The sequence below is a fragment of the Nelumbo nucifera genome, chromosome 2, assembly GCF_055504915.1.
Source record: "Nelumbo nucifera cultivar China Antique chromosome 2, China Antique-T2T, whole genome shotgun sequence".
NCBI lineage: Eukaryota > Viridiplantae > Streptophyta > Magnoliopsida > Proteales > Nelumbonaceae > Nelumbo > Nelumbo nucifera.
The window spans coordinates 34,606,682-34,616,007 of NC_142650.1; positions in this window are offsets into that span (position 1 = coordinate 34,606,682).

Genomic DNA, 9,326 nt, shown 5'->3' on the forward strand with positions numbered 1-9,326 from the left:
ATTTAAAAAAGTGAAAAAGGAAAATGTAAGCCCTGCATCCCAAACCCTGATCATATAAGAGGTGGTGGATCCTCCAGTCTTAAAACTACAGCAGTATTGTTTTTGTAGGTGTGGCAGAATCCTGTGGACAAACAATCCAATGGTGATGGCAGCAAAATGTTGGAGCAGTTGAAGTAAATAATGGTGTTGTTGCGGTAGTGATGTTGAAAGGAAGGGTACTATTGACGTGGAGGCCTTCATTTACGATATCATTAGTCATGCAAGTATTGCCGGCGAAACTCGCCAGGCTGATCACTAGCCATTGGTTTTCTGGGAGGTGGACACAATGGGGTAGGAAGATCCATTGAGGGCATTGAATAGAAGCATGCCAAATACACATCGTTATTTAATTTGTTAATATTTCAAACTCAAGATTATAAAATATAAGTGAATAATATCCAGATTTTGAAGTCTCTGCACATTGGAAATTTCCAAAACGAAGACTCTCTAGTAGACATGGCAAAAAGTTGATTCAACCTGCAAACCCAACCAAACCCAAACCAAAAAATAGGGCTAGGGTCTCATGTTTAGCTACCTGAATTTGTGAATGACCCGACCTGACCTAACCTAGAAAAATTGGGTTGGGTTGGGTTGGGTCATGGATCAACCTGATGATCCAATTGGCAGGTCTAATTGGGGCTATTTATGTATTATTAGAAGTTCCCACTCTTTAATCTTTACTATTTAGTCTTTATTCTTTATTGTTTGCTCTTTGAATCATTAAATGTTCAAGTTTTTTATTTTATGTTTAGAATTTTTAGGATAATTTATTTAATTGTGACACTTTTCATGTATTTGTTCTTTATTTTTTCTAAAATTTTAGTTATTTTAGGGGTGACCCAACTTGACCCATGGGTTAACCCTAACCCAAACATTTAGGGTTAGGGTCTGGCATTTGTCGACCCAACCCAAAATCGACCCAAAGTCTCTTGACCCAACCCACCCAACCCAATTGCTAGGTCTACTCCCAAATCATGATGACATCATGGATTTGTTGCCAGTTCAAAGATAGGAAGCATCTCTAAATCCTTCATTTCAACATATACTTCTCTAATATATCCAATATCAAATAAAATCCTGGTGTCGGTCCTTTGACTTTTTCACCACAAGATTGGGGGGAATCTAGGTCCTCTGACTTCTTACCACAGCTGAAACCGTCGACCATGAGCTTAGTTAATTTAAGGGTTTATTTTATGAAGTCTACTATCGACCATGGAACACCTGATTCAAAACATATGAGATCATCTAACATTGAGAAGAAAACTTGGTAACTGGGATGGATTCCATGGGCTTCAATGACTTTGGTGATGGAAGAGTTGAATGCCAAGATATTTCAAGTTTGCTTCAGTCAAGCTTGAACAAGGGTACAAGTTGTGGCATAGGGTCAGTTTGGTTTGTGGGATGGGGATGAGAAAAAGGGGATATTCCAAAAATATTCCTTTTTCTCTCGTTTGTTTCAAGGGAAACAGGGGAATGGGATGAGAAAAAAGTGGGATGCGAGATCCCAAAATTGTGTAATCGGGGTCGCACCAAAATAGCGCGACCCTGGTGGAAAAACTCGAGAAAACTCAAGTTTTGTCTTCATACTCATTGCTACTGGTAATCGCCACCACCGCTGCTACCTGCTGGTAATCGCCACTACCCTTCTACCTTCTACAGCCACCGCCGCTATTGGTAATCGCCGCTTCCCTTCTACCTTCTACCGCCATCGCCGCTATTGGTAATTGCCGCTGCCCTTCTACCTTCTGCATAAGGAAACCGGCAACAAATGGTTTCAGGAACCCAGATCTGCCACTGTTGGTAAAGAATATGCATGAGGATGAAGACGGTTTGAACTTGATGATTTCAGGAACCCAGATCTGTTGCTGCCCTTCTACCTTATGCATAAGGAAACCGGCAACAGATGGTTTCAAGAACCCATATCTACCATTGTTGGTAAAGCATATGCATGGTTTCGTCTTCATCCTCCCTCATGCATATGCTGGGAATCGCCACAGCTGGCGATTCCATTTTTGCACGAGGTAACACCGTTGATGACGATCCTTGGTAGGCAGCCATTGGCAATGAGAGCAAATTGAACCTCCGAGATCTCTGTTTTGTGTTGGGTAATTTTCCTACTATTTTCCCATGTAAAACCAAACAATGGAAAGTTAAATTTTTACATTTTCCCATCCCATCCCATCCCACCCAAATCTTCCCACAAACCAAATGGAGCCTATAGATTTGGGCGACAATGAAGAAAAAAACAGAGCATGGCAGACTGATTTGGTCTTCCCGCAAGGAGGATAAGGAGAAGGAGAGAGAGAGAGAGAGAGAGAGAGAGATGGAGAGTCATGGTACTAGTGCTCTCTTCGGTTGGGAGGTCATTGCATGTTTCCAACTAGTTGCAATATTAATAAATAAGGGAAAATAAGAGAGGGAAGGAGAAAAGGAACATTTCCTTTTTTTCACCTTTTTAAATTTCAAAAATTTATGAAAATATAACGGGACAACCACGCCGTTTAGTTTTATCACACAAATGAGCTGGGGCATCCATGCACACTATAACGTGTTCCAATCTCATTGGAAATGCACCTCGGCACATACCAAATGAGTGCAGGAAATCCGGCCTCATGTTTATAGGCCCTGTCCCGTGGTTTGGTAAGGTTGTTGAAGGGAAGGACTTTGCCCTAATTGGAGAGAAAACGTTCTAATTTGTCCATTTATAGCAGTGGGGTTAGTGATTAGTGGTTTAACCGGGTGATGGTTTGTTTGAAATCCAAGTGTGTTATATCAGTCAAAAACTTCACCATCTCAGAAAGATAATGAACGTTTGAAAAAACACACTTGCTTGCAGTGTTTCTACTAGCTAGAACTTTCAAAGGCCTATTATGTTAATTGGATTTGGTGAGATCATAACCTATTGATATTCATGATTGCAATTTGCAAGCTGTGTTTATAAAACCGGACTGGATCAGCGGTCGTGCGGACGGGTTGAATTGTGACCTGGGCCCCTGGCTAGTTCGGTCATACCCCAAAACCAGCCAAAACTACTGACTTGAATCATTGAATCGGAAAGCCAGTGAATCAGTTCTATTTTTGAATTTTTTTTGACAAATAAATATTAAAGTTTTAGAGGCTATAATTTTGCACTCGAATGATCGATTAGGTTGATTCTTTTTTTTTTATTTTGGATAACTTTTCGAGATTTATGTGTCCTCAAAGAGCCTTTAAAGTCTTGTCCCACAATTTTTGCCAAAAAAGTCTTTTCTAGCTTCAAATCTTAATTTTTAATATAAAAAATCGAAACTAAAATAAAATAGAAGAATGTAATTATGTATTTTGAATATACGCATATAATTAATATTATTATGTATATATCATATAATTGTGCATATTATAGAAAAATATAATTATATTAATATAACCTCTCACTTTTCCAGGTTGATGCTGGATCCGATTCTCTAAACATTTTGCAAGAGAAACCATACTTTAGCAATTAAAGTGGCCCATGTCCATTCAACCTGTTAGATGGACTTTGACTCTTGGATGTAATTCAATTTTTGTATTCAATAGAAGTGAAATTTCTGTTTGCTCTGTACCAAACATAGAACCACAAATAGACTACAGACTGAGGTAGATATCCTCAGCATGGGCTTTGATCAAAAGGGAATTGATCAAAGACCTGTTGTCCTCGTTTCTTTGTCATTTTTGATGAATTCTTAGAGAGCTGAATAGAGTGGCCTATTTTTTGGCTAAATCTGGGGTGGGGAGAGATTGTTTGCAAAGTGACTCCTCAATGCCTTTGTAATTAAGTCTTTGATGATGATTTCATTTTTTGGGTTTGGTTTTGTTTTGACTAGAGTTTTTTTACATCTCCTCATCTATATCCTCTGTTTTTAATCAAAGCAATTTAGCCATGTACAAGTGGGAAAAAAGTCAGGTTGGGCCTTGATCAAAAGATGTCATTGAAATTGTAGTGCCACTTGAATTGAAATTGAAAGTTGAAATCTAATAAGACAAAGTGATGGTGCATGATCTAAATACTCTTAGTTGGAAGACGATCCGAACTCCAATTGTGCGGCGAGCTGGACCAATTTACAAAATAGTGGATTAGAGAACCCGAGATAGATAATCCGGCGAGGTCACTCCGATGCTTAAGTCAGTATTATACTGTGGATGCGAGCTGAATACTTGAGTGCTTGAATGCTAGTGAGTAAAAAAATCACGCGTACCTTTGCCTTGAGGTTTCATGTCCTTATATAATGGAGTAGTCGTGGGCCTTACGAAAGAGCTCCGGGATCTTCGGGCTGTTCAGATAAGGTTTGTTCCGTTTTTGAAGGAGAGCAATATGTTGATAAGGTTTATCGTTTACCTCCGATTTGGGCGGAGCTAGGATGAGTCTCATCGTGATCCCGAGAAATTCGGGGCCCGTAGGGGAGGCCTTTGGAGTCGATTATGTGGCGTTTCGGCTCTTTAGCTCCGAACTGACACTTCGATTCTTTAACTGGAATGGGTATCGAGGTGTCTCTACGCCGAGGTGGTTTTTTAGGCCAAGGTGGCTGGATACTCGAGCTCCAAATGTTGCGAAATGGGTTCGTTTGGCTGAGTTGTCACCCCTCGAGCAGATCGCGTCTACGTGTCCTCTTCTTACTAGGTCGTGCCAAATCACCCTTCATTACAAAGTATTGTAAAAATTTTTCTGATCGATTGGCAATACAAGCAATTGAAAACTAAGCAGTATATATGGAAACAAAGTTCCTATAATATAAATCAAATACTTTTATATAGCTAAGGCAAGAACAAATTACTCCATTTTGATGGATTAAGGGGACCAACCAAGCTATTATACAGGTTTCATGGCTGCTTCCTGTCATCATCAAGATTTTGTGGATTTTTCACCAAAAATCAACCCAATTGGATCGAACAATGAATTACAAGATTGATTCGGTTTTAACTCTTGAATAGTTAAACAAATAAGAATAAAAGTGTTTCTTTTTAAACCCTACAAAACACTATGTTCAAAATATCAATACCTTCATTCTCCTTGCAAACCATTGATGAATAGAAGGAAAATTATCAATACTGATGAATAGAAGCTGATGAATCGATTTTTGGTGGAGTATCGATTTTTTGGCTAAGTACCTCGTCAGTGACGTCTGCTCCCAAGTGGCCTGTGACTCAGAGGCTGAAGTGGAGCTCCCTAGTGGCGAGCTATCTGGTGGCGAGCTACCTAGTGGCGAACTGCCTGGTGATGAGCTACCTGGTGGCAAACTGGCTGGTGATGAGCTACCTAGTGGCAAACTGCCTGGTGGCGAATTATCTTGATGAGCTGCTTGGTGGTGAGCTACCTTGATGAGTTGCTTGGTGGTGAACTACCTGGTGGCGAACTGCCTTGTGGTGAGCTACCTTGATGAGCTGCTTGGTGGTGAGCTATCTAGTGGCGAACTGCCTTGTGGTGAGCTACCTTGATGAGCTGCTTGGTGGTGAGGTGTCGGGCTGACCTGACCGGGTGTCGAGCTGCCTGTGAGGTGCCGAGCAGGTGCCGAACTAACCAGGTGTCGAGCTGCCTGGTGACGAGCTAGATTGACGAGCTTCCTTGCTCTTTAGAGACCTGCAAGGAACCAAATGTCAGAGGACCCGGGGTGGCTAACCCAGCGAAGTCGCTCTAATGCTTAAGTCAGTACTCTCATAGTAGACTGCGAGCTAAAAAATCATAAAGTATGAGAGCTAGAATATGCCTACTTGCCTTTGGGGTTGGTGCCTTTATATAGGCATTGTTTGGTGTGGCCTTCATGCACCATATCCGAGATTTCTGCGAGGTTGTCTAAGTGGTTCGAGATTCCTGGAGGTAACCACCATGCACATTGACCACCCTCCGGATCGTTTGGCACGTGGGCCAACTTCCAAGGATTGTGGGAGAGTTAGGATATGCATGCCGAATTTGTCGGTGAGAACGTCTCACAGGTTGCCAGGTCGGTGCCTGTGCCAGGCCGCCAGGCCGCCAGGTCGTGCATGTGCCAGGCTGCCAGCTCGTGCATGTGCCAGGCTGCCAGCTCGTGCCTGTGCCAGGCTGCCAGCTCGTGCATGTGCCAGGCTGCCAGCTCGTGCCTGTGCCAGGCTGCCAGCTCGCGCCAGGGCCAGGTCGCACCAAGGCCAGGCCACCAGGTCGCGCTTGTGCCAGACTGCCAATTCGTGCCTGTAACAGTTTGTCAGCTCGCGCCAGGGTCAGGCCGCCAGGTCGCGCCTGTGCCAGGCTGCCATCTCGTGCCTGCACCAGGCTGCCAGGTCCCGCCAGGGCCAGGTCGCACCAGTGCCAGGCTGCCAGCTCGTGCCTGTGCCAAGCTGCCAGCTCACGCCAGGACCAGGCCGCCAGGCTGCCAAACCTGGCATTAGCCCAGGTCCAATCCAACTGCACCAGTTGGATGAATTGTTGGCCCATCCCGCCCAACTTGCACCCCTAGTTAACTGTCTTCATGTACTGGTTAACGAGCCTTTCTTGCCACAAAAATAAAAGATTAACCATAAAGATTTTCTAATTGTGTAAAATTAAACCTGATTTAATCTTCTAAATTAAATAGAAAACCAAACTCAGAAATATCGCGAGTAGTAGATCCCAAAACATGTGAAATCCCTATATTAGCCTCAATTTCCCATGTACGAAGGAGAATCCTTCCTGTCTGAAAGCTTTATATAGAGTTCCAATTAAAAGTAAAACAATGAATTGGAACATGTACTAGAACATAAGGCTCCCAAGATTGAAACAGTAGATATTGCATTTGGAATGCTTTTGAAAATTAATGCTGATGAATTTTGTGATTCTAAGAATCACTTTTAATGTTGCAGAAATAAAATCACTTTTAAGTATGCATTTATGAAAACTTTTAGAACTAATTCCTTTTCTAAGCACAAATCTCATTTCAAGAATTGATTTGCCTTAAATCTTTTTTTTTTTTTCGGTTGGTATAGGTTACCCTACCTTTTCTTTCAAACCAAACACAGCCTTTGTGATTCTTTGAAGCAGAATTTTAACCTAGCATTGCCTTAAGCACCAATTTTCAAATTCTCTCATATTTAAAGTTCATGTATGGATTTGACCTTCTATTACATAAAATGAGGAACAAAGATTATAAAGAAAAAATATATCAAAGAATATCTCTTTCTAATTGCTTTAAATTCTCAAAGAATAATCTAGATCAAATTGATAAATACCAAAAAAAAAATCTTTTGGGGAAATAAGAGGGATAAAAAACAGTGCACCTAGTAAGTTGGAAAAAGGCTTGTACCCCGGTTCAGGAGGGCGGATTGGGTATTAGGCTCATGAAAAAAAAAAATAATGATGCAAATATTACAAAATTACGATGGAGAATAATTTGTATTATTTTGCAAAACATTTTATTTTGTATGTATTTGTACTCTTTCCAAACTGAGTTTTGAAAATTTAAAGCATTGTATGTATTTGAACTCAGTTTTGAAAGAGAGTAAATACAATAGAAAGCCTTGTATTTTGTATTTCTAAACCTCTATTTGCACTGACATATCACATATTTATATTTGTATTCCTTTCAAACTGAACCTTAGTATGAAATACTACATGGTATCTAGAAAAAGAATTGCAGAAATGATTTCTATGATTATCAACACAGATAATACATCAGTTAAGTATATATATATATTGTTTTACAAAATAAAGATTTTAACTATCATTCTTTTATTTTTCAATTTAACATTCACATGGCATTATTTATTTCAAGCTTTTCAAAGCTTTTTCATAAAACTCTCAGCTCGTGAGACTTGCAATTTGACATTTAAATCTAAATTTCAAAAAAAATAAAAATAAACAAATTAGCATATCACCAAGATTCTTTCGCCCATATCTCAACGGAAGCTTCTGTTTTCTACAATCTTCATTGTTAAAAACTGCAGCTTCACAGTTGTAGTCCTCCAAACAGGCGTTTTTGCATTCTTCTTCACCGGTGATGGGCGATGAAATAGCATACGGATCATCTTCCCATGTGGTATGGTCCAAAGAGAACACGCTGTACTCGATGTTTTGGTTCTCACTTCCACAAGTATTCTCTGCACTAAGTTTCCTCGCGTAGCCCCAAGTACGTTGATTTCTGTCAATGAAATCGAAACCAGGTAGACATCTACAATCAGCTTTTCGATCCATGAGAATACAATATGCATTCATGCCGCATACCCCCTTGACATCACAAAAATCATTCGTTGAATTCTATTCCATTGACCAATCACTGCTATTTACATCCAAATTGGTCGAATAGACCCGGAAAAGCCCATCGACATCGATTGTCATGCGGTAAACCGTACTCGTCGTCCTTCCGGTGGCAAATCCACCGTTAGTTACATTCTTTACGTTGAAACTGGTTCCATTGAGAAAGTAGAGATGGCCATCAATGTTGATAGCCATTAGTACCTGAAGCCCGCCCAATAAGCAAGCGTAAGGGGCCGTGTCTGGGGTGTCTACGGGGTACTGGCGTACTGCACCAGATTTCCATCCTGCTGCACCTTGAGCCAAAATCTTCCTCCCGAGTGGTCGGTTTCTAAGACGCTAGAGAAGAGTTCTGTTCCAGCTTTCAGACGCTGACCAGGTAAAAGAGTGTCCGTCGGATTGTCAAAGCTTTGCCATACGACCTCCCCGCTTGAAGTATAAAAGAACAAAGTTGCCGGAGTCAAGCATAGAAGCGAAAGAGGCGGATTGGGCACCTTCAGCGATGGATTTGATGGTTTGGTATTGTGCGGATTACAAGATGAGTGATGAGTCTACCGTCATTTTGCAAGACTATTGTAGTATTTCCTGGCAATGACGGGTCTTGTCTGTTTGTAGTCCAAACGACTGTTTTTTGGGAGAATTCCAGCAAACCAAATTCCAAATTTGGTTTTAAACACGCCAACGTGGGCGTTTGTGCACTCGTCCAGTGCATCCATGGGTGCAAAGAACGTGGATTCATCCAAATCATACGGAAGGAATGGTGCAACATCAAACCATTCCACCTGTGTATATCATACCTGTCCCTCTGGATACCAAATACAATATGCCCTATATCAAACGTATCTCATCATATTGATATTTCAAACTTTTAGACTGGTTAGAAAACAAATATTATTTTCCAAGGATTCATTTTGAGTTGTTAACTTGTGATTAGAGAACATCCCTTTCTTTTTACGAAGGGGGACTCCCCAAGTGAATATAGAAAAGAGTGATGCTTTGAAAAGACGGCTATCTTTTTGTCTTTTCACAAGGGATGTAAAGTGCCCTAATCAATCCCCTTCATTTTCCTTTAGTT